The sequence below is a fragment of the Centrocercus urophasianus genome, unplaced genomic scaffold (assembly GCF_019232065.1).
Source record: "Centrocercus urophasianus isolate 14NV4802_14NV808 unplaced genomic scaffold, USGS_Curo_1.0 seq_25, whole genome shotgun sequence".
In the NCBI taxonomy this organism is placed as follows: Eukaryota; Metazoa; Chordata; class Aves; order Galliformes; family Phasianidae; genus Centrocercus; species Centrocercus urophasianus.
In genome coordinates, this window is record NW_024884811.1 from 1,226,741 (window position 1) to 1,245,051 (window position 18,311).

The 18,311-nt window shown below is 40.8% G+C and overlaps 1 protein-coding gene across 3 annotated transcripts in view; it reads right to left on the minus strand.

The window, feature by feature from the left end:
* KANK1 (KN motif and ankyrin repeat domains 1) overlaps window positions 1-18,311 on the minus strand; it is a 103,355-nt gene that overhangs the window by 50,022 nt on the left and 35,022 nt on the right. The gene's annotated exons all lie outside the window — the stretch shown is intronic.

Sequence of the window (18,311 nt, forward strand, 5' to 3'; positions counted from 1 at the left end):
ACAGTACGTGCATGGAAGTATTTAAAAGCTAAGAAGATTAGCCCAGGAAAAAAAAAAATCCAGGAAAGAATTAGTGGAAACAATGAGTATTTTGAGTCAAAGATACACCGGCAGACAGAAATTAGTTGCCTCTTACAGGTGATAACACTCCATCACAAAACCTAATATAGCTTAGCTTTCCCCTTCTGGGAACACAGGCACAAATCACTTCATTTTTAGTACAGTCTTGACATTAATTTTCCAAGAATGCAGAAAGACCTCCATTGCAAGTCCTCCTCCCCAAACTCTGCTATATATTCCAAAATTAATGATCTCTTGTTGAAAAAATGGCAGGGACACAAATCTGTCAGAAAGACCATACCAACAAAAGGCTTAGAACAGTATAAAATAAAAACAAAAGAAGGCCTCCAGCATAGCCTATGACGTAAAATGGCCCATCACAAGGTTGCAGACATAATACAGTAAAGTATCTAGCTGGCTGTGCTTGCAGCTGGGATCAAAGTTTGAAATCTGTGAGCTTTTAGCAGAATATTAACTACTTCTTTCCAAGGAGAGAAATTCTAAAGCATTATTCCCGTCTCTGCTATGCAACAAGGCGATAAAGTGATGCTGTAAGTTCAAAAGTCAGCTTTTAGTAAGGCACAATAAACATCTACTGAAAAACTATGATTTTTTCCTTTCCCTATCTCAGGACAGGCTGCATGTAGACACCAGACACTGCCAGCAACACACTAAAGGGTAGATGGGGCTGAACTGATCTATGCACACTGGATTTATTCTGCTTCTATGTGCTACTCACCAGCACAGTAACAAGCCTCCCTACTATATGCTTCTACTGTGCAGAATGAGGCCTGCAGCACTGCAAAGGAAACCAGCTTTATCAGACAGCTTATGTCATGCCGATCCACCACTTCCTATGAAACTGGAAGCAGGGAATGCTCAAGGGTGATTGCAAGGAAGCCTGAAGCACGGCTTGCATCCACCTGGCCAGAGCCCTACAGGGTCCCACCTCCAGTATTCTTCGGGGTAGCTGCATGTGACCATGGTTTAGTCAGGTTGCCTTGCTCTCCTCACTGTTTTTTAGGGAGACAGCATTCAGCACTACATGCAGAGCTTTTATTTTGGAGGGAGTTGGCTTTGGTTTTGGGTTGTTTTTTTAAAGGTGCAATTTCAGAGCTGACGACCTGCTTCAAAAACAGCACAGATGTGCACAAGGAGAATTTTCTGACAGTAAGAGGCAAATGCACTTGAGGTCAGAGATATCAAAATTAAGAAGACACTGCCAAAACAGGGTCTCAGGTCTACAATTGTAGCTTAGAGACATAACGGACCTAGTACAAGTTCTCTTCTGTTGGTTTCAGAGATTGTGCAGATTTAAGTGCCTCTGATAAGTGACAAACTTGTGTTTAGTTAAGACAATGCTGCTTCTGAGCTTAAACAAGGATAAAGGAAATAATTTAGGAAGTAATCTCAGCCCAACAAATACAGAAAAATGAAGAAAAAAAAAACCAACCAAAACATTATATGCATATAGGATCTAATCATTTACTACGGTGAAGTAACTAGAAAAATTGCTTCTGTGTGTGTTTTGTTGTTTGTGTTGATAAATCTGTGTATTAAACAGCTGTCAAGATATGGAAAAAAAAATCCAGCCAAGCTCAGCAGGCTCACAGAGGAAAGGAATTCGTGCTGTTTTTGTAACAACATAGAGAACTGAATTTCTTGCAAGTATAACACCATTTTTAGAAAGAAACTCACACCAGAAAAGCTTCACTTTGGCAGAAGCCTCTTGTGTCAGCGAGGCACAGGACAACACTGAAGGTCACTTAAAATACACAGAAGAGAAAAACTTAGCCTGCTCTACCACAGCATGTTCTGCAGTAGAGTCATCTTACGCAAGAAAATTAGAAGTGCTTGTATATTCCCTTCCCATCTCTTCAACTCTCTGCCCATGTGTTTTCACATGCTCACTCCATGGCTGCCTGTGAATTCTATGATTTGTTGGCCCAAGGGCAAATGTAAAACAAGCAGAGACTAGCTATATGAGGAGTTCTGCTCAGTGCCACGGTTATTTCAAGTGTCTTGAATTAGATATTCAGACTCTCTTCTTCCCCGAGGTTTAATAGCAGCAGCCTTACACACACACAGTCCTGTTTCCACACACTATCACGACACCCCAGCTTCTACAGGTTTTTCCAGAAGGGTGATTCCTTAGGCAAAACAAAGTCTATGTCCTAATCACAAGGGACAGGTACCACAGTGCTCCTTTGTATTGCATCTCATCAGGACACCTACACCCATGCTAGTATTTCTGAGCCTGAAATACCTGAGCATACACCAGTCCTGGCATCTGCCAGCAGAGCTGTTGACACAGTGGCACAGCCCATGTAGAAAGGACAGGCTCCCACTGATGCTAACATGAGATGCTTTTAAAAAAAAATCATTTTGGTTAGATCTAAGAACAGCGGTAGTATGGCATGGTGGCAACGCTTATTAGAAGAGAACTCTATAACTCTGCTCCTAATCAAGAAAAGCAAAAAGAAAACCAGAATTTCTTTCTGACCAGGGCCCACAGTCGCATATGGAAAACGGTGATGCACAAGCACTTGTTTGTGGGATTCAGCAAGCCAGACCTTGGCTTTCCAGGAAGCAGAGCCTTAGTCTAAGTAGGTACACATGTAGCTTTCCTTTCTTCTCATGGAAGGCATGGACTGCTAAAATTAAATGGATGGACAAATCAGTCACTGAATAGAAGCTGATCAATAATCTGAACTGCTATGAGTGAGTACAGCTGGGACATTAAGATGCTGTTAGTTCAGATTTGGACCCGGAGTGGGAGAGCAGTGGGACACAGTGGAGCAGGATCCAAAGGTACTGGCTTCCAGTTGCTCAGGTGGACTCACTCGGACTCCAGAGGATGGGCTCAGGAGAAAAAACAATCTATTCAGCAAGCACAAAGTAGTGATTCAGCAGGGGAAGGATTTAACAGAGCAATTCATCCATGAGATAGAATACTTCAAGAACCAGTACTGCTTTATTTTTGCTGTGGATTAGTACAAAACTTCTTCCTGACACTTTTCTGTCACATGTGGGTAATCTTGGCTTGTCCAGTTTCATTCTGCAAGACAGATGACATTTGCAAAAAAGGACCAAGACACAAGACGCAAGATCCATAATTTTTCCAACTGCAAGAGGAATTGGCACTGGAAAACCCTCTTCCTGCTCAGCCGGAGGGGCAAGTACTTTCCAAAGCTGTGCAGCTCTACAGGAAATAGGAACATCTGCAGCCTAATTCACATTCTCAACCCAGTATGCCAGGTGCAGTTCAAATGAAGCAAGCACTTAAGCCAGCAGCAGCAAGAGAAGGAATGTGGGGAGTTGCGGTTCATATCTACCCTGGGAGAGAATGACTCCATAGATCACTGATATTCTCTTCTCAATCCTACCCCTCCTGTGTTTGAGTTTTTTTAATCAATACAGGTGGCAAAAATGTAGAGAGGCAAGGCTTGTAAGGAAGAAATCACTTCTGTTATTATTGCTATTCGTTATAATTAGACAAAAATGAGGTAAGAATGCAGTTACATGATAATTTTTTTTCAGGTCAGATTTAGAGCAGGTAAGTGTAGATTAGGAAAAATTTTAAGTTTCACTTTTATGTAGCAATTAACCAGTGTTCACATTCTTTCCACAGATAATGTCTTTTTAATGTTATTATCCACATCACAAGCAAAACCATGCAGCTTCAGATCCTACTTAAATTTCACTAGCTTAAGAAAATAAATTACTTACGTGGGCTGTTTTACCTAGGCCACCCTAAAATGCAAAGGTACAATTCCCTGAGATCTGTGTTTCCCGAGGATTCTCTTAGGCAACAATCTGTTGTGATTCAGCCTCCTCCAACAAACAGAGATTAATCTTACAAAGCGTGATAGGATAAGCAATTAATTTTGGACCATAATTGAGCAGGTAATCAAAAAAGACCCAACTCTTACAATATCCATTTTTTTCCCTCCATGATCTGCAGAAACAGGGAGTAAAAGAAGCCCTATAATCCTTTCAAGAGGCTCATTAATTAATAAGATACAGCTACAGTCATAATGAATTTACCTGCCTGCCTTCCTCGCTCCCTCCACTTACAGCACTGGCCTTACAAGGTCTGTGTACAGCAGAGCTTCAGGCAAAGGCAGAGCTCTGTTAAGAAGAGCGATGTCTCAAACTCTGAGATCTGAGTCAGCAAGCTGAAGGAGACAATAGCCAAAGAACTCCTTCAGAGGGCACATGCTTCTCTTCTGTCACAAAAATCAGATCCAGTTCTAAGCTTTGTTGCTTTTGAACAGCAAATTCCCAGTCAATGCAATGCCAAGCTCTAATTCTGAAATTACACTCGAGTCAACAATTGGTCACTTCCATTGGGATGTCCTGAACTGTCTTCCCCTCACTCAAGCAGACTTGTGTTAAGTGATTTGCCTGCCATGTTATTTCTACAAGCAGTGAATAAATTCACAGCCTTCACTATCATCAGAGTCTGACATGGTTTTCTTTTGCCTACTTCTCCAGAGCTTCTGCTTCACTCTTCCAAACTATCTACTGCAAAGAAGTAGGGCTTTATTGGGCTGCTTTCAGTACAGAAGATGCCTTGGCAAATGGGCATATATGGGAATCTTTTAAAGGCATCTAACTACCCTGAACAACCCAGTGATTTTCTGAATCTCCCACAGTATTGCTCTGTCACCTTCATTAACAGCAGTGCTCTTTAATACCAACTGTTAGCTTTTTTCTTCCCTTCTTATGGAGTTATCCCACACGCGTCTGAGGGATCTAAAGAAATCAGCTGTTCTACATAAACCAAGCAACAGGGGAACAATTTCAAAATAGTATCCAGCAGACACAAATATAAGCAGCATCTCATGGGGACAGACAAATGGCGTAGCCAGAATTATTTCCAACAGCAGACACTATTTAAAGGCAATACTCATGCCTGAAGATGTCCATGCTTCTTGCGCTCTCCTAGCACCTAAAATTGATAGATTGGGAGTTTCAGAAGGTATTCCCATACCTCATTTCAGAATTTGTCCAATATTATTCTGGTGCTGTTAATACATGAAACTCACTGTCTCATGGGGCAGGAAGCTCTGTATAAAGAAGTACTTTCTTATCTGTTTTAAACTGGTGTCCTACAAACTTTATTGAGTACCACCAAATTCTTGCATTAGAGGACTCTGTGAAAATCACCTCAGATTCCATCTTATCCAACGTCTCAGTTACTTCACTATCCTCAATTTTTTTTTCACAGCTCACGTGGAAACTCCATCCTCTGATCATTTAACTTGTCCTATTTGTACCTTTACACATATGCTAATCATGTGGAAGATCATGAACAGCACATTACTAAAAAGCAGTCTGCAAGAATAGTTTCATAAATGGGACGAAGTACATATGATACTTTTCTTACCATAACCAAGCTTGGCTACAGGACCCAGTAATACGTGGGAATGAAAATCTCACTTTTAGTGATTTTTGAGAAGGAAGAAAAGAGTTACAACAGAATCCATCTGCAACAAAAGCATCTTTACCTCAGCCAGAGAGCAGACACAGCCCCTTAAGCGCACAAGAGGGAAGCCTATTTAATGGACTTTAAAGTAAGCACGCTTGTTCTCCAAGGTCCACCAAACCCAGTGCTACCCAGAAGCAGCAGTTCACACTGTGAGGGGCAATATCCATTAGTATTTCTATTGTGTACATTATGCATGCTTTTGTCACTTCTGACAAACACCCAGTGTAGACAGAATTGGGCTAAAATCTTCTTGCTTTTCCCAGTCTGTTGACTTGGTGGCCTACAATCAACATGCAAGAGTATGATCTCGCCTCAGCTGCTGCAAGCCTGAGCACAGGCAAGTATGTTTGGATGATACCCATCACACAGTACTGTCAAGACACCCTTCGCTCTAGAAGTCACTCCCAACAATATTATAGTCATCGCATTACATGAGCAAAAAGCCTTTCTAGAGTCTGTATACTGTTGTAACTCAATAACCATTCTCTGTTTATATTAGAACAAAAAAAACCCCATCTCAACTAGAAAAAGAAACATAATCCAGGGTCAAAAAAACAACTTTTTTTGTACCTGAAATTCCTAATGCATGATGCAGAAGACACTCCCTTTAGTTCATGCACATGAATAATGAGTCACATTAAAATACATAAATTCTGGCCAGTACAAAATTGTATAGCTTGTAATGCTTGCTGTGACAGGGAGCCAAGGAAGTCAACTCTGCTGTCCTGTGTGTGTGTGTGTGTGTTGAAGTGGGAGAGATAAGACTTTCAGTGTTTGAGGGAGTTCAGTTTGATCATCTTTCCAGAGGGAAACAAAACACTGGTTTATCAGTGTTTTCTTCCACCATGAAAAAGGCCTAAATACAGCACCAATAACAAAGGAAAATGGTTTCCAAAGTCAGTGTTAATCTGTGATAGGAATGAATGCATACTGGGAGCCATGCACACATCAGATGCAGTACACTTTCGACCTCCCTGGTGCTGACAACCCTGGAAGTGCTGTGCCTGGCACAACAAGCAGCTCCACTTTCTGTTCTCCAACTGTACATGATCTACCAGTCACATTTGTCCACTCAGTGGGGAAGTACATAACAGTAATCTTTCCACAATCTTGGCTTAAGTAGTAAAAACTGGAATAAAACACATGCGTACATCCCAATACTTTGAAATGTTTTTGTTACTTAAAGGGTAGATAAAGGTTGAGGTGAACGCACTCATCATGGATGTTTATAAACATGAAATGCATTTAAGACAAGCTGCAAGTATTTGAATGCACAAACTCTGCGAAACAGACAGTTTTAACTCTTGTATAAAGTGCCCAAATATTTAATTTTCACTTACATTTTATGATCAGCACAAACATGAAACACATTTTAGAAACAGACAGCCAAATCTCAGTCTGTCTCTCTGTCTAATTTTATATCTGAGATGCTATACATAGAGCAACAATAAATCTGCGATGACAAATTGCAACTATGATGTGTCAGGACAGTTGTTGACTTACATCCAGCATATCTACCTCCCCACAACTCTTCCTGTGCACAGGGGCCACACACACACAGCTTCCTCTTGACCAGGGAATCCAAGACACTCTGCAGGCTGTTCTCCCCAGCTGCTCCAATGCAGCATCCCCTGGGAACAGCCAGTGTGTGCATGCTTCTTCTTGTCTCCTCCCCTGGCCAAGACCATCTCTCTGAGGCTTTTTCCTTCTCCTTCAAAGCAGCAGTTGGCAGCAAACCAGTGCAGATGCTCATCTTACAGTCTGCATTCACCCCAGGGGCATGCAGGTTGCTCACATTCCTCTTCCAAAGCCATCTCCGCACTGCACTGAGCCTGCACACTTCTGTGTCAAGAAGATGGAATTTCACAGCAACAAGAACCTGTGAGCCATCCCACTGCATACACAATTGCCTCTTATTATTGAGCATGCAGTGAGCCATAGAGCTAACTAACACTTTGGCCTGGAGTTGGAATGTGCTAACTGGAGGCTGCCTGGAAGCAGCTGCCACAGAGCACACCAGAGGCAGGCTGGCTGGGTATTCTCAAAAGCTTCCTGCTCAACAGCTCACTGAGAAAGACTTAATTCTTTGCAAGAGTCACACTGCCTTCAAGGCAGCCAAAAACAAGCTGCCTGGGAAGCACCTACCCACCAAAGGAGAGGACTACAAGATGGAACAAGGTTCCTGTCCCTTGGAGGGGTATTCCTCCTCCATCAAACCAAGGTTAGAGCAACTTGTTCTCTACACTTGGGGACTGTCATTTAACCTGAGTAATATAGCTTAGCGTCCAGTACTCATACTCTGTTTGCTAGTGCTCGTATCAACTACTCAGAGCATCTTCTCATGTTCAGGCTCCCCTTCTTTTTCAGACAGCTACTGTGGCAAATTCTGAAAAGTGCCAGGACTGAGGAAAGTAACTCATCAATAACACTAGAACCTTTTACATTTGGGAGCCTGATATTAGAACTTTATTCATTACTTCTTTCAATTAGAAGCTCTAGCAGAGTCCTGCTCCTGGCGTGATGCTTGCACATGCTGCCATTGCGAGCTGTGAAGGAGCACTGCTCACACACATGCAGCTCTCTGCAGATGTTTGGATGTGCACAGTTTTACTGCCATGTGCAGGACCACGGGCTGCAGCACTGAGACTTGTTTTTGTTCATCAGTCTCAAACCAGTTATCTCAGCCTTCACTCCAATTGTTTGTTAGCCAAAGTGACATCTCAGCACTGACACAAGCAGGGACTTTATAAACAAGGGCCCATCTGTATCTCAGGGCACTGAGGTTCATGGTTAGTGGCTGATGGTTAGACATGCTGTTAGAGGTCTTTTCCTACCTTAGTGATTCTGTGGTTCTATGGTTCTGCCAGATGTTGAGCTGCAATAAAAACTGTAATTCCCCAAATGACTTGTGGATCTTGAAGTCCCATTGCTATAACCCTGAGATAGCAGAACAAGTCCACCACAAGCTGAAAAAAAGTGTTCCTGCCTATGTACATTCATAGATACGTTACCTTTACAATCTTTAAGTCACCATACTAGAATAGAATATAAACAGAATATTTTCTTTGACCCTTAATTAAATTCTGGGGAAAATGCAAGATAAACACTTACTCTTCTGAACAGCAGCACAGTAGGACAGTCCATGAAACAATGCATCCCCCACGTGATTTACGTATGTAGTAAAAGGCTACTCCGAAGTGGAAAACTATGTGATTGTATCAAAACCATACGGGACGATCTTAGTAATAAAAGAACGACTTTCACATTATGTCACACTGTTTGGATAGGAAGATAATCTTCTGCACTATCATCTACACCCTCCTCTTCTCACAATAAAGCAAGGCCCCAACAGAAGGTCTCTTTCTCAGCTGATATTATTCCCGTTCACATGCTGCTTCCCTAAGAAGCTAAGCCATGTTATCATCCAAGCCTCGCCCAAACCCCAACACACAAAGATCTCCTATGAACAGCTGAGATGCAGCCCTGTGCTGCCCAGTGAACAAAGCAACACTGAGCTAAAAGCAGATCCCTATGCCTAATTGGAAGAATTGCAAGAATTGTGTATATGTACAGACAGACAGATACATGCATATATGCACACATATACCCACGCACAACTTGTTTGTATCCGGTATCTCTCTGTCCTCACCCACATGTATAATGAAGAATGGAACAGCTAAATTTTAACAAAGTCTGTCCATCAGGAAAAAAAAAAGGAAAAAGCTTTCAAGATTTTGGTTCCAGTTTCCTGGATCAAAGTGGAATATAAAGCTCCCTGCTATATATCCTGTCTAATTTCCCTACAAAGGAGGGTATTTTTAGTGACAATCTGCATTGATTTTAAGCCTTGATAAGTGTTTTGATGAAGAAAGTCCTAACATAGAAATTTTCTCACAGGATTTGTTCCAAAACATCTCTTCCCCTAACTCACTCATTTGGAGAAACTACTTATTTTCAGCATTTCTGTCATCAAGGACGTATACACACATAACAAACCCCAGCATCTACCTGCTCACATTTCTCAGAGCAGTAAGTCCAGTGCCAAAAAGCAGGCAATGGGAACATCAGTTCATACACATCTATTTGCTTTTACTGAGAGGGAAGATAATAAGCCAAGAATAACCAAAAATGTTGCAAAGCAGCATGATACATTAAGATTAAAGAGTGTTCCAAGTACCTTTCCTACTACTACTTTTCATCTCTTAATTTTCTGAAGCCATGTAAATTCCATACTGGGAAATACTACCTTCTACCCTTTGCTCCTCCCCACCGCACTGGAATGACTTTTATCTTTTCCCTCAAAACACAAGACCAAAACAAAGCACGTAAGTTACAGATGAACTGCTGCTGAAATATTTATTGCTAATTATTAATCCATGTTTTGCCCTTTGTTTCTGACAGTGTTTCTGACATCACACTAGTAGTAACGTACTGCCAAGAAACAGAAACAAAACGGCATGCTGATGTTAGAGCCTGCAGTGATACCACAGAGCTGAAATGGTGAAAAGGTATGCTAGGCAAAAGTTTTGTCAAGCAAAAGTTTTGCTTTCCATTCTCTATTTTTAAACAGTGTTATGTTTCTTACATATATGTACTACTTTTCTTTATTTCTCTACTCAAAAGAGCCATTTCCTTTGCAGTGAGGCAGGCTGTCACCAAGGCTGAAGCTCCCTCTTCAACTGTTTCTGCTGGGAGACAAATTCAGAAAAACACACTGATTTTTAACGTGTACAAAAGTGCAGTGTACAAACCAGCAGCAGTTTACCTCCACTGGTACACAATTACTGGCACAAAATACCAGCTTGTGAGTAGGACAACTTCTCCAACACACTGAAAGATAACAGCTTCATTCAGCAAGTCAGAAAAATGGAAAGAGAAGGAAAAAAGCTACCAGGCAGTGCTTAGGTGAAATTTGTGAACAGACACATTACATAATACAATGTTGAAAACAGCGTGCAAATTCTTTAATCAAAGACTTAAAATAAGTAAAACTTACTTATGTAACTGAATACAATGAAAGCATTAATTTTTGCTGTATGATAATTATTTCACAGCACATCTAGAATGAGAAAAAATCATGAAAAAGAAGAAAGGCATAGGGACGTTCACATCCAAATATACTAAAAGACTGCAGTTCTTACCTGCTGCCATCACACTGAGCACTGACTCATATCAGTACAGGACATTACGAAGAATGAGAAATGCTGAGTTAGGTCACACATCAAAATAAAGTTCTTCAAGAGTGAAAGCCAGCACCAGTTCCCTTCTAAGTATAGCTAAAATTCATCATAGGACTGCCCAGGTGCACGAGCCTACATGGACACATGGACAGGAGCTATTTTCATGAGCAGCTGTGAAGTAAGGCCCACTCCTTAAAAGCCATCTTCAAGAGAGATAAATGGCACTTACATAGCAAAATTCCTCTGAAATTGTATCCACTTCACCCTGTCCCCTCTCCCACCAAAACAATTTGAAACTAGATGGTAAGCAAGGACCAATCTAAGCTGTTGCTGGGTCAGCCCTAATAGGCACCGCATAGCTCCCAAGTTGATGTGCAGGATGGCAGGGCTATTTCCCATTCTCTCAGGATCTCAGCACACATCCTGACCCTCAGGACCTGAGCGGCATCACTGCAGCAATGTGAGTAAGTAGTGAAGTACCATCCAAAAGCAATAGTGATAAATCACAAAACAAAACAAAACAAAACAAAACACCCTCATCTCTATGATTTAATATGCATGTAGTACTTTTATCTGCAAATATAAATTTAATCTCATTGGAAAATGTTGATACATATTCCAAGTTAGTGTTGATTCATGATGGTGAAGGACCATGACTACCATCTAAAGACTGATTTCTCCCCGTGAACAGCTTTCAAGGTCTTAGTTGCAGTAGAAGTATATATTGCAAACTGAGTTTTTAGATAATTAGAATTAAATGTTAATCAGTTTGTCGGTTTCTAAGGGAAGGAGAAAACAAAACAAGAGACAACAAGCAGCATAAAGATATTAGGGCACTCCTTCAAAAAGACTGTTAGTTTCACCATTCATCTTATAGAGCAAAATGCTGTAAAAACATGTTTCACAAGCCACTGTGCTCATCTGTGTCATCATCGTTAGGAGGATGACACATTCTTGAGCTCTTTCCTGCACGGTGCTGAGAGGTGCGAAGTCTTACCGATATGAGCTGCTGCAAAGCTGAGCACCATGCAGAGCTCATCTCAAATGAATCCAGACAGGGCCACTGGCAGCCAACCTCTCACCACAACACTTAAATCCTGTTTGTGGGCCCACTACCTTTGTTACTCAGCTCCTGGTGTCATGGCAGGTGACTTCTGATCACTGTCAGGTGGAACCTGCAGAGTTTGTTTCCAAATTTGCTACAAACCCTTAGTGGGCATAGCAGCTATTAAAGACTGATGTGGAACAGACATCAGACTTCTTAAAATGCAGCTGGCCCTGGGGGATATTGCACTGGCTCGCACTTACTGCAGGCATGGGTGGAAATTTGCATTGGCTGGAAGTAGGAGGAATAATTAATTAACAGTAATAAAAGATATCCAAATCTCCCTGTGAGTGCATTTCAATTATTTCCTGCCAACTCTCTCACACCAACCTCTAATTCTAGACAAGATTATTTATTAATTGTATTAATTTATTGTCTTTATTTCCTAATCAGTCTATTCTTGACCTTATCAGATGTGCTGATTAAAGGAACGTTATTTACACTATAACTAGTGTAAGTTATAGACTTACACTAGTTTTAACAAATTCTCTTTAGAAAAATTCTGAGTCTTTATATAGGTACAATCAGGCAAATACCTTTGCTCTTGGCTAGATGAACAGTTCCTGCCCCTACACCACAGGTGCTGCAGTAGCAGCACAATTCCAAGTAAAACTGGATGAGGAGATGAATATCAAACCAAGAGGCACGACATTTTTGGCAGGAACATTTCCTACCCACATACAGAGACTCCTCAGTTGATGAGGGGCTGGAATGATGAGGATGTTATTTGAATTTCAAGAGGTATGACTCCACTAAAGCTGTTGCACCCTATTCAGAAAGTAATCTTACCAGAGTTGGGCTAGTAACCTGCTAGATATGCATTCTGCAGCTTTACATTCCTGTCAAAAGCCTCTGAGTTTTGGTCCAGCCATCTACAAGATACGCTTTTCTTATCTTTCGGGGGTTAAGCCATATATAAGTCAACTTTTCCCTGAAGAGGCATTTATATGTGACTCTATTTGCTTCATCTTTAATACTAGCAAATATGCAACTGTGGCATTTCCTAAATTCCTATCACTTGATTTTGCAAACCTTGATCTCTCAAGACCGAATGTCTCAAACAAATGCTGCTATCACCAGACAGGCCTTCATCTCTATATTGTACGATACGTACTTTCTTACTGACTAAGCTAATGGGCAAGGAATGGCTGTAAGACTGATTGAGAAGGCAGAACCTGGAGCTACTGGCTCTGTCAGGTGCTGCACTATGCAGGGCTCAGCAGCAATGCTGGTGAAGTCTCAGCCCCAGGCTGAGGAAGGCAGCTTTTTTAGCTTTAGTCCTTCCTAGGACAGCTGCAGGAAAACAGCCTATAAGTCTCCTCTGAGACTTTGTGAAGAGTTTCACAAAAGATGGTAACAGGACATCAACTCATCTCTACCAACTAGCCCCATTTCCAATTATTGCTCTCCAGCCCAGATGTTTCTTTCAGCTTAAGTCAGGGAGTGCATGCTCTGAAACCTAATGCCAAGTTGCCACGGTTTCACAGGGTGACATAGAGAATGCTAACAATAGGCAAGTACAGGATGCAGAACACCTAACTTTCCCATGCATTAGCAATAGAAACATGCAAGCACTGATGCCAGCTAACTGATAAGGAACTGCTTCAGGAAATTCACAGTAGTACCAAGCCCAGGTTCAGGGCTGCAACCACAGCTCCCAGGAGCAGCATGGCTGTTCCATGTTGGCATGTTTTTCACCAGTAACAGCACTGAAAGTATTTAAATTGCCTAACAACTGACAGACTGATTCACTTCTTACGTGAGGCCAAAAATATTGGAAAAAATTGAAGAGCATTTTATTCCCTCTTTCAAACAGGAAGATGTTAGGTTGTTAGTCTGTGGGGCTTTTTTCCATTTTTTGAGGGGGTGGGAGGTTGGCTTGGGCTTAGTTTTTTTCCTGCTTGCTTTTAATGGGGTGAGATGTATTTTTTAGCACCATTTTAAAAGACCTACTTCCAACATAGTAAGACTGATTAAGTTAACTTGAAATTATTTCAGAAATACTTTCCTAGCATTTCCATGAGAAGTTAAAAGTTTAATAGATTTTTTAGAAAAACAGGCCATATTTATGCTCTGGAAAGTGCTGCCTTGCAACAACAAATCCTCAAAGCTGCTTTCTTTAGCACTGCTCCTCACTTCTGACACTCGGTCAGTCCTTCTAGCAAAGCATTTGAAGCGCTCAACTCAACCAGCTGCCAGTGTCTTGGGTACTTGCAAGATGCAGCAGCTTAGACAGTGCCATCTTGGTTCCCAACACTTCCAAACACAAGGTGAGGGGTGCAGAGAGAGAGAAAACATATATGTATGTATATAAGACATGCACATTCATAATGTGTTTTGTGCTTTTTCCTAAAAGAAAGACACTGAGGCCCTGAAGCATGTCCAGAGAAGGGCAAAGCTGTGAAGGGTCTGGAGCACAAATTGTACGTGGAGCGGCTGAAGTAGCTGGGATTGTTCAGTCTGGAGAAGACGAGGCTTAGGGAAGACCTTATTGCTCTCTATATCTCCCTGAAAAGAGGTTGTGGAAAGTTGGGAATCAGCTTCTTCTCCCGCATCACAGTGATAGGATGAGAGATAACAGTTTTAAGTTGCACAAGGAGAGGATGGAATTGTTTATTAGGAAACAATTCTTCTCAAAAAGAGTGGTAAAGCACTGGCATAGGTTGCCCAGGGAGGTGGTGGATTCACCATCCCTGGAGGTGTTCAAGAAGCATACAGATGTGGCACTGAGGAACATGGCTGGTGGGCATGGTGGGGATGAGCTGACGGTTGGACTAGATGATCCCAATGGTCTTTTCCAACCTTAATAACGCTAGCAATCTATGTTCCCCTGATCAGCTGGTAAAACATGAGTTCTTCAACACAGTTTAAAAACTAGCAGTCAGCATTAAATTGATAGTAACTAGATAGCAACTGAAAAACTGGGCCTATACAAGCCTAACAAGGTTCAGTAAGGCCAAGTGCAAGGTGCTGCACTTCTATTGAGGCAACCCCAGATGTAAGTACAGACTAGAAGAAGAACCCATTGAGAGCAGCCTTTGAAAGATGGACTTGGGGGTCCTTACTGGTGGGTGGAAACTCTGTCATGGCAAGGGAATTGGAACTAGATCATCTTTGAGGTCCATTTCAATCCAAGCCGTTCTCTGATTTTAATATCATATCCTGTAAAATGGTGAATAATTAACACAAAGGTAGAAATGACCAGAAATGTCACTTTCCAGCATTGTGGCTGATGCTTCAGGAAACACTCTGCTCTCCTTCAGTCAGTTCAAACTAGTTCAAACAACAGTGAAAATGTCCTAAAAATCTGTGCTAAAAACACCAGGCAGTTTTCTCTGGCATAAATGAAGTTATCCTTCTAGAGGCTTCAATACCACAAGAAACCACTCATCAGTGAGATGGCTGTACAACTCAAGCTTTCCTTTGTTGCTGGTTAAAACATGTAAGTTTAGCAACTGTTCCTGTCAAAAAAATTCTTCCTTTGTTACTCACAGAAATATGTGACTTAAAGCAGCCCGGTGGTTACTGCATAACGCAAAACAGTTATTACCCAATTTTCTGTAACTTTTATATTATAGTATGCTTGTATTTCCATTTATCTTTGGTAGACCACAACCTTTTCATCATCACTGTTAGTTTTTTCTAAGGTCATATGCTGGTCTAAATTTGGAGGATGCTTTTGTTTGTTTGAAATAAAAAGCAATCATTCTTAATAAGCAGCCCAAGGAGACAAATACTGTAGAGTATACTGGTGGAAGAGCTCTGAAAAGACAGGGATCCCCTCGATGGAGTCCAGCACAAAGTGACAAAAAAAGATACAGGGAGTGGAGCATCTCCCATGAGGAAACAGTGAGTAACCTGGGTCTGTCCAGCTGGGGAAAAGACAACTGAGAGGGGATCTGAGTAATGTTTATAAATGTCTGAAGGGAGGTGGGAGGCAAATGGATGAGGCCAGACTCTTCTCAGTGGTGCACACTGATAGGACAAGGAGGAATGGCCTAAAACTAGGAAGTTCCAAAAAACATGTGGAAGAAGAACTTCTTTATGGTAAGGGTGACGGAGCACTGGAACAGGCTGCCCAGGGAGGCCGTGGAGTCTCCCTCTATGGAGATGAATATTCAAGACCCATTTGGATGCCTACCTGTGTGACCTATTGTAAAGCACCTGCTTTAGCAGTGGGATTGGACTCAGTGATCTCTTGAAGTTCCTTCCAAACCTCACAATTCTGTATTTTCTTAACTTTTTCTATGAAACATATCAATATTTATTCATTTGAGAAGGACAGCAAGATACTTACATAAATGTAAACTGAACTTATCATTTATTGTGGCTGCATCCTGCTTATCTATCTCAAAACAAAACAGTAAGTATATCAGTTTGCTTTATTAAGCAAAATCCTGGCCATTAAAAAAAAAATAAAAACACACAGCCTGTTACAATGCTTACAGCTGAACAAATTGCACTGAACAAATTGACTAAACCACGAGGCCAATTAACTTAACACTTTAGAAAAACAAGATGTTTTATACGGGGGTGGAAGCCTAATTTTACTAATAGCACACAGGACTGCAGCCTCTAGAATGACTGTGAATTGGACAGGCACATCTGGAGGACAGGGAATCAGGGGGGTACCCCCAGTATCACAGAGCAGTAGCAACTCTACCCAGCAGCCACAAGAATTGCCAGTAACATTAAGGTAGCAAACAGGTTATGTTTAGAACTGACTCCTTCAGCAAGAAGCTATTCTTTGTCTATGTTTCACTTATCTTCTTCTTACAAGAAAAAGGTCCTATTTCAACCACAAATATTCCCTGCGGTAGCAAGACAATGAGTTTCACATTCAAGTGGCAATTCTTTTACACAGCCCTTTCTGACTTTGCTACTCAAAATAGGGCAATTGTACAAGAAGTTCCCTTGTAGTCTGTGCTCCTAATTTGCCAGCCATGTCTTCCTAGAGCTATACTTTAAACCTCTGCTGAGAGCTAGCTGCAGCATATCAGCATTTATAAATTTTCACTCTTTATAGAGAAAACCAGACCAATTTACAGCAGCGCCCCTTTCAATCATATGGACTGTGTATAAATAGAATCCAACTTGCTTTCCCCATTTAAAAGAAATTCAGTTTTTATTTGCTAATCCAGCCTGTATCACATGGCAATTTTTGCCTTATTAGCCAAGAAACTTAACAGAGACGTTGCCAAAGAGGAATGGGAGACAGAGAAATAGCTAGTCATTCCAACAGTGTAAGTTTGAGGATAAACTCTCAGTTGCATTCAAATTAAGGAATAATTCATCGTGTTAACCAGCAGCCATCTAAAAGAGGTTCTGAAAATACAGATCATGAAAATACAGAAACAAAGCTTTTTAATAAAGTTCCTTTTGACCATTCTATTTCTACTGAACTAGCTGTTCATTTTTCAGCATAAAGCATTTTTCAGTAAATATACTGCCAAGATCAAGAACATCAATTATTTATTTTTTCCCAAAACTGCTTGCCTTCTTCTCAGTACTGTTGAAAACAAAGTCCATTTTTATTTGAAAGATTTTAATATGTAGACATAATATTATATATATTAAATAGCTTTTGCTTCATAGATCTGATAGTTTGCAAGCCAAGGTTTATCCTCTGTTATCTCACACAGCTTGCACAAGTCCTCCAGGAAGGATTCCTTCAGTATAGCATAAGAGCAACTGTATACTTGATGCCTATTTGTGATTAAAGATTTCATAATTCATTCTTCTACCAATGACATCAACTTGGCCTTAAACCTTTCTGATAGAGTCTCGAATCACCGATTTTAATTTCTTACTTGAATTATGTATAGAACTAAAGGACATACCACAAAACACCTGGTGAAATACACTTTTAAATATTTAAGACAAATAAAAGTTTCCCACTGAGGTGCCTGCATGTTATTTTTCCTATCTGAGCAACCTCTTGAACATAATTCAAAACAATTTCTTATATTTGACAGCAGCTTGTTTGTTTTTTTTCTCCCCTAACTTGAAATAAAAATGTAACTGAATTTGTCATTCATTACTATAGGTTCCCATCAAAGAAAAACTTTGTTTAGGAGAAAATACACAAGTGCAAATTCAGCCATCATAAAGATAGACATGCTTTGTCATGAATGGCTCAGAAGAACAGACCTTTAACTTTGCCACTGTCTGAAACTCACTTCAGGTCTGCTCTTCCAGTTCCTTCCAGTGACAAACTGGCAGCATTCACAGGCAATTTAATCTCATATTGACCCTCAAATAAGACAATGTCTTGTTACTCAACTAGGTTCAGTTTTTATACTTACTATTTTATGTATGGAAACATTTTCCATTACTATGACTTGAGATAGCTCCTTCAGCATATCTGTTTATCTGTGTTTGGTATATCTACTGGCCAACGCATGGCCAGGAAGCTGCAATCACAGCCAATAATTTTAGTGCATTTCTAAGCAATTCAGCAATTGTCCCTGCT